This window comes from Anomalospiza imberbis, chromosome 2, assembly GCF_031753505.1.
Source record: "Anomalospiza imberbis isolate Cuckoo-Finch-1a 21T00152 chromosome 2, ASM3175350v1, whole genome shotgun sequence".
Lineage (NCBI taxonomy): Eukaryota > Metazoa > Chordata > Aves > Passeriformes > Viduidae > Anomalospiza > Anomalospiza imberbis.
In genome coordinates this window covers 47,861,405-47,869,969 of record NC_089682.1, presented here as the reverse complement: position 1 = coordinate 47,869,969, position 8,565 = coordinate 47,861,405, and positions in this window count along the sequence as shown.

Here is an 8,565-nt window from a genome sequence, read left to right as displayed (position 1 = left end):
CAGGGTAAAAGGTTGGCCCTTTTAGCCACCGGGGCACACTGTTGACTCATATTGATCTTACTATCAACCAAAACCCTCAGATTGCTTCCTAAGGGCAATATTCCAGCCTCTTGTCCCCCAGTCTGTACACCCATTCTGGATGATCCCACCCTGGATGCAGAACCTAGCATTTATGCTTGCTACATTTCATATGGTTGGAATGGCCCAGTGCTCCAGTATGGATGCTGGTCAGAGAGAAAGTCAGATAAACTTTTCCTGGCATTGTTCTGGGCCAGCTTGAGAGAGCTCAGAGAAAGAATTAAAATATTCTTTAATCTTTGCAGCTAGTCTTTTGAACTTGTTTTTTACTTGTAAGATGTTTACAAGGAGGGTATTGTTCCTAATTAGCCAATGAGGTGAGGGGTGTTGATTGAGGACCAATCAGGTCCAGCTTTCTTGGAACAGTCTATAAAAGAATATGATGTCTAATAAACTTCACTATTGCCTTCTGAGAAGACCTTGGAGTCTGTGTCGCTTCATTCAGCTGTCTGAATATGATATGATATGCAATATGATAGCAACACTCCAGTCTACCAAGATCTCCCTGTAAGGCCTCTCTATCCAGGGGGGAATCAAAAGCCCAGTTTAGCACCACTGGGAAATTTACTTAGTGTGATTAGTTTACTTAGTTTACTTGACTCCTATGTCCAGGTCATTGATAAAGGAACTGAAGAAAACTGGTCCTGAAATTGAGCTGTGGGAAACATCACTAGTGACTGGCCAGATGTTACCCCTTTACTACTTGGCTTTGGGCCCAGTCTTTCAGCCAATTGTTCATCTGTCCAATAGCATACATGTCTAGCTTTTTGCTTGCCCAAAAGGATACCAAGACAGTATCAAAATCTTTCTTAAAATAAAAATAACAACAACCAACCAAAACACCAACATATTCACTACCTTCCTTTTGTCCACTAGGAAGACAACATTCTCATAAGAGGATGTTGGGTTAGTAATTTGGCTTTGCCTTCATTAAGTCATGTCATCTTTGACTGATGACTGCATTGTCTTCCAAGAATTTTCAACTAATTCCCAGAATAATTCTCTCCATATTTTTACCAGGCACTAAATCAGACTGACAGTCCTACAGCTACCAGGGTCTTCTTTCTTGCCTTTCTCAATAACTGGACTGATTTGCCAACTTCCAGTTTACCAGGACTTATCGAGATTCTCAAGATTGTTTATAAATGAGAGAGGTCTCACAATAACATCAATAACTCTTTACTATGCTCTGCTCTATCTCCATTCCTGTTTGTGAGCTAACTGACCTCATCAAGTAACAGACCAATGTTTTATTGAGTCCTCCTTTCGCTGTTAACATGATTAAAGCCTTTTTGTGATCCCACATCTTACTGCCCATTTTCAAATCCAATGGAGTTCTAAGCTATATGGATTTTCTCCCTGACAGTGGTATCTCTGTCATCCTTCTGTGAAACCTTTGATAAGCTGGAATTACCAAAAGTCCTTTGATAAGCTGGAATTACCTGTTCCTGTGGTCAGGACCAGCTATTTGACTAGCATTTGTGGACCCCAATTCCTTCAAAAGCAGATTCTGATGAGACCTTACTAACTGGATCCTTAAGCAGCCTAGTCTGCTCTCCCAAAGGCCATGGATGTTTGCTCTACTAACAGCACATTTTCATAACACCAAAGATTTTAAACTTTACCACTTTGTGGTAACTGGGGTCAAGACAGACACCAGACATCATTTCATCCACAGATCAACAACAGATCCTGGAGGGCATTCTTGTTAGTCAGCTCCCTTGGTACTTGTATCAAAATGCAATCTTCAAAGTGTTTCAAGATTTTCCTTAACCCTTTCACTGTCTACTGTATGATAGTCCCAGCCAATATCTGTGAAGTGGAAATTGCCCATAAGGACAGGGGTGACCAATGTAGTGATTTCCCTTAATTCCTTCTAGAACAATACATTGTTGTTACCTTGCTGGCAGAGTGATCTTTGGTAAACTCTGACAATATTTGTTTCATTAGTTTTCATACTGGTCCTTACCCAGAAGTTCTCAACCACATCAACTTTAACTGCAAGTGCTGTATAGTCCAGCCTGTCCCTTAGGTATAGCACTCCTCTCCCTGAGGAGCCTGTGAACACCACAGCACGCCATCACTGGACTCTTCCCACTGAATCTCACTTATGGCAGTGATGTCTTAGCTCTGGGACAGAGACAAGCTATCATCTCCTTTTGTTTATCCCACATACTGCCTGCTTTCACATACAAATATTTCAGATGTGCTCCAGTGTGCTCAGTTACATCATGGTGCAGCATGAAAGCCCACACTAGCACACCATCATTCAGGATCCAGGCATTGATAGGCTACCTGTTTCTTTCACTGTCATTCCCTACAATTGGAAGGACAGAGGAAAATGTTACCTGCATTTCCAATCCCTTTTCCAATTTCCCCAAGGCCTTGAAAAGGGTGATCTTTTGATCACCCTTGGACTTCTAATTACAGCTTCATTGGTACACACATGAAAAAGCACGTATCAGGCTAGAAGTCTCCTGTTAATATCTTTAACACAAGTCCCAGAGAAGTAGTAAGCTTCCCTTAAAGGCAGGTTTGGTCAGTAGATCAGACCTGCTGCTCCTCTCATAATTATAAATTTACATTTGTTTCTTCATGGAGGCAATCATGATGTGGATGTTAAGAAAACTTCTCTGCCCAGTCATCCAGGAGCCACTTGCACCATCTGAGATGGAACTAAAGCCCCTTCACAGCTGCACACTCCACATTCACAGTCAGACCAGGCTTCTTCACCAGCTGGGCTGTAGGTTTCCCATAGCAGAATCTCAGACTCACAGATCCTTCCAATAAATTAATCTTGGCACAATAACTAAATAACAACATAACAACTCAAATGTTTCAGATGCCTCTGAGAAGGGACCCAAAACAAATGAAACCCTGTTCTTTATACCCTTACAGTGTGTGATAGTATGGGATTGTCAGCTCCTGCTGTCTCTGAGTGTCCTGTCACCTGGCTGGTGCTGCTCTGCTGCTCATACCACTGCTTGCACTGAATGTATTTTTCAACAGGGGAAATAAGCTGACTTGACTTTGATGACTTCTCAAGAATGTGTGGGTCATCTTCAACTCTTCATCTCCCAATCCATCCAACTGCAGAGCCTGATATCTGTTGCATAAGGACAAAAGGAGGTGCAAGGAGACAAGGAGGAGGTTCTCTCCCTAGCCCCAGTAGAGACTGATTTCCTTTTACCTCTGTCCCTCAAGTCACTGCCTTCTGCCAGGGGAGAGAGTGCAGGATACCCCTTGCCAGGTGTTGTACCTAGTTAACATTTTTGTTCCAGAGAGGACAGCAGGGTTCCGTCAGTCACTACCCTTCTCAAACTCGCAGAAGCTCCTCAACCTGTCCCCTGCATCCCAAAGCTTGGTCAACAAGCAAAGCACTCTTCTACCTCGGTACACCTCACACAGACATTGTCACTGTTACCTCAGAGAGCAGCAAATACCCTGGGCACACCATGCATCTGGAGGTCTAGAGAGCTGCAAGCTCCCTCGGGAACTCTGTCTGGATATCTTCCTCAGTCCCAGCATGCACTGAGTCCCACCACAGGTGGACACAGAGGATGTGGCTCCCTGTTACCAGTCCTCAAGACCCTTACAGGGCATTATGGCTGGTGATGGGTGGTCTGGCTGGCAAAGCTGCTGTTGCCCAGTGTCTTGGTTCCCTCCAGCAACTGTCTGTCCTTGCTGCCACCTGCTCCCTCCTCACACACAGCTTGAAGGCCTTGGTCACCCAGGAACCCCATCAGACATTCACAGGTTCACTGCAACCCTGGTGCTCCTCTGAGTGCAGGAGAAGCTGCTACTACTGCTGGTACTGCTCCTATTACCCTCCTGGCACACAGCAAGGGCTGCCATAAGCTTCCTGGGGTTCTGACTATGTATTGAAAAAAGATTAAAACCTCCGCAAGTGACTGAAATGGAACAGGGTAAGGACATTGTTCCCTCATCAGTAATTCAGAATTAATTCAACTGTACTAATTTGCCGAGATCAGTAAGTGCCCAATAAACAGGGGCAGAAGTGCTGAGCAGCCAGTGCTGCTCCTTGCACCAACCAGGGGCCTCAAAGTGAGGAAAAGTTTCCTTCTAAGTTATACCTGCTGCCTCTGTCATGACTCACAATGACCAGATAATCTTGAAAAGCAAGATGGACAAAGAGGAAGAAAATCAAAATCAAGGCCATGACATGGGCAGCTGATTTGCCCAAAGTCTAAGCCAAGATGAATATTCAATTCTAAAAGTAATGATATACATTAATATTTAAAGCTGAGTGATGGAACATTTGTGCCTTGGAAGTTAGTTGCTGGATGTATTGAGAGTTTGCAAGTGTCAGGACTACACACAGATAAGCCCAGTTAATAAAATCCAAGCTAGTATGTGGGGTACACACACCACAGCTTTAAGACATAAAAGAAAAAAACAAAAAAAAAACCAAGCTAATAATGTTTAGCAAGTTTTTCAGAAACTGAAGTTAAACTATGAACTAATATCTAGAAAAGTATTAGAAAATATAAACCTAGTAGCTTACACATAGGTAGTGAAATGAATTTTGATTTTTTTTTTAGTTTGTGAACAAAATTAATACTGAGTAACTGGAAAGCTTCAAATCAGATTACTGCAGCAGCCATTTGAAACCTCTTCCACATAGGGACACTGTCGACTTGGCCTGGCCTGGTTTTTGGTAGCAGGGGAGGGCCACAAGAGTAGCTTCTGTGAGAAGTTGCTAGAAGCATCCACCATGTTGAACAGAGCAAATCTCTGATGGCTATGAAGATGGACATGGTGCTGGCCCAATTAGAGAGGTTGATAATGTCTCTGTGATGACATATTTAAGAAGAAAATCAGAACAGCGCACGTGCAGTTTTCCCAGAGGGTGCAGAGGCCCCGTGGTGGCCGCCACCATGCCAGTGCGATCTGCGGTGAGCCTTACCTGCCTGGCTACCCCTAGCCATCCACTGTGGGCAGAAGGGCAGGGTGGCTATGGCAGCTTCCCCTTCCCAGCACCCCACACCAAGAGAGGCGTTAAATAGCGCCAGTGCCGCGGCGACCGCCACTGTCCGCATGGTGGTGGCAAGGTTGCATGGCCATCGATGAAACATGGCGAGCAACTCCCTGACATGGAACCTAAATGAGATCAACTTCTCAGTGCTGTGGAATATTGCAAGAATCTTTAAATTAGTGGAACTTGTTGGCAATGGTACCTATGGGCAGCAGTGTTTCTTCTAGTCAGAGAAGAGGAGGAAGTGAGGACATGTGAGAGAAAAAAACATGGCAGCACTAAGGTCAGTGGAAAAAGATGTGGAGAAGGTGCTCCAAGCGTCAGAGCCGAGATTCCTCTGTAGGCTGTGGTGAGGACCATGGTGAAACAAACTGTCCACCTGCATCCCATGAGGTCCACAGGGGATACAGAGATCCACTTGTGGCCCATGGGAGAAGTGGTCACGCTGGAGTGGGTGGATGCCAGAGAAAGCTGTGATCCAGTGGGAACCTGAATGGAAAGAGAGGGCCCATGCTTCCAGAGATAGAGAGGGCTCTTGTTGCCAAACTAGAGCAGCCTATTGATGACTGACCCACAACACACCAGTTTTGGGACAACTGTTTGCCCATGGGAGGGATTCGCATTGCAGCAGTTTCGGCAGGACTGCTGCTCATGAAATTAGAGCCACGCTGGAGAAGTTCACAGAGAACTGTCTCCCATGGGAGGGACCCTGTGGCATAGCAGAGGAAAGCTTCCCGTTCCTGAGCGCACAGAAAAAGATCTCTGGTGACAAACTGACCAAAACCAAAACCCCATAACCTGTCTCTCTGCACTGTCACCAGGAAAGAAGGAGGGGCTGGGGGAAAAAAGGTGTTTTAAAGGCTTATTTTACTTCTCATTATCCTCCTCTGGCTCTGTTAATAATAAATTAACACTGTACATTTAGATTTGAACCTGTTTTGCCCTTGGAGTGTTTTTTCCTGGTCCTCATCTCAACTCATGAGCCCTTTATTTTTTTTTACCCTCTCCTCTGCCCAGCAGAGAGCAAGAAAGGGTGAGCCAACAGCTTTCATGGGTGCCTGGTGTTTGGCCAATATCAAACCACAACAAACACGTACCTTAAATAAGCAAAAAAAAAAAAAAAAAATCCATGTGTACTTCCAAGTGAAAAAAACATCACAGAGGCCAATGCTTGCATTATCTTGGACTTTGAAAAACCCAGTTATACATATTTTAAAAATAAACAGTCCCAAAATAGCAACAAATCCCTTTCTGGCCCTTACCTTCCAAAATCACACACAAAAGTAAAAAATTAAGAACAACAACCACTCTTAATATAGCAATGCAATCATCCATACTCAGCCATGAATTACTGCCTCTAAATTAAAAACCTTCTCAGACAGAGGGGCTGTAAGGGGTGTCTAACACCCCTTGCCCCACATCTTGCAATCCTTTCCCTGGAGGATCCACTGGCTGTGTGTCCCATTCCAGCCAGGTTAGACCTTGGGGTGACTGCACCTTGCTGGGTGCCATCAGAGAGGGGCAGAGGAAAGCCCTGCAGGGGTTCAGCTGCCAGGCAAAGCTAAGTGTGGGGGCCAAAGTAGATGTGCTTTTTCAGCAGGGGTAAAACCACACTTCATTTGGGAATGGCATGCATGTAAACATTTACCAACAGGATAAGGTCATGCAATCTCGAGCTCAAAGCCAAGGGAGCAAGGTGCTCAAATCCATGTACGTCCAAGGCAAACACTGAAGCCTGGAAAGAGGAACAGTGATGGGCTCCTTCACTGTCCCTTATTCACTTGGGGGCGTGGTCACAGCTCAGAGACCTATTTTTCAGGCAACAATTTGCAAGAACACAGCTTTTCATAGAAAATGATAGCACTCAGAAAAGTAAACACCTCAATCAGCCAGAATGCCAGTAATTAATATTTTGAATAAATACTGGAAGTTATCAAGGCATCTCATGCAAATACCATTAGTTGCATTCGCACATAGCTCTGGACAATTCAAGGTGCTGACAGGTGAGGCTATGCGTGTTCCTGATGAGCTTAAAAAATCCTGCCCATCTCTTTCTCCCTGCCCGTGTGTTTTGTTCTACCAAGGAGCTGCTGCTTATGTTCTGCTGCCAGTTTCAGCCCCCAGGAAAAATGAGAACAAGACTGGCAGGTGGGTCTGAAGCCGCAGGATCTTTCAAGCATTCATCTCCCCTCAAACCCCTGGGTGTAGGTCTGTCTGCTAACCCCAAGGACACGGAGTCCTCCGGGATGCACGGCGCGGCCGCCAGCTCCCGCTGTGCTGCGCTTCCTGGCGGTTGCCATAGCACTGAAAGGCAAACCTAGCAACAGGCACACGAGCCTCCCAAGCACACAAGTCCAAAACACATTTTTAAAATAAATTAAATTATCCAGCCTTGCCTGCTACCCAAAAAAAGTACAACATGTTTCAAGAAGCTGTTAAGAATGTGCCGTTTCTGTCCAGATGCACTAGAGAAGGGGTTTAATTACCACTAAAATTAAAGAATAAGTGATGTGCTGTGACAAAATTAAAGTAGCTTGCAGGAAGATTTGCTTTTTAATATGCCTTTTCTAAATCTATTTATCTGGCAGTTATTGACAGTATAGGTAGTTCTCTTAGGTATCAGAAAGCACAAAAAGAGTTTAGCTTTTATTTTAGGCTTTTGGTCTTGCAACTCAGATTTTGTGAAAAAAAAAAAAAAGTGGTAGTACAGCAGTTTATTTGTTTATGTTAGTATCACAATCAGATATTATTTGTGCCTCCCACTACAGCTCAGAATCCCACTACAGCTCAGGATCTTTACCTTCCATTTTCTTGTGCCTATCTACATGATTATTGAATACATATCCTGTCTCCAATGTCTTCAGAGGTGTATAAACTTTGCTTCCAAAATTCTCTACTTTTTCAGCTTCAAAGCCTTGCATACTAATATTTTAACTCTGTGACACATAGTTAAAGAAACAGCCTATAGAGGAAGACAAGAGCATAAAACATTGGATTTCTGCAAATTTCACACAGTTAAGCATATTTTATGCAATAAACATACAGGCATTTCATAAAATGGATATAAAGTTCTATAAACCAAATAGACATGAAGGAGGATTGAAGAAATAGAGGAATGTCCTGCTGTTAGTACCTTCTCTCCATTGAAGGGTTTTCCCTGGCTCAGATTATTTTTTTCCTGAACAAAACATATTTACAGAAGGAACCCTTTGAGTAATCATTCTTTCCCTCTGAAATCACAGTCTCTGAACTGTGTGAAGATCCCTAGAGGGAAAATTCCAACAAAAGTGCCCTACCAGGTTTTGCAACTCACTTCTTTTGTGAAATTCAGGCTGAATGAAATAGTTCCACTCACTGCCCTTAGAAATTTCGTTGGGATTGATTTGACTTGATTATCTGTTATAAAAAATTACCTACATAAATAAAACACTTCTCATCCAAGAGTCTGAAGGGACAACACAATGTTGTACTGAGTCCCTAAGAAAAGCAAT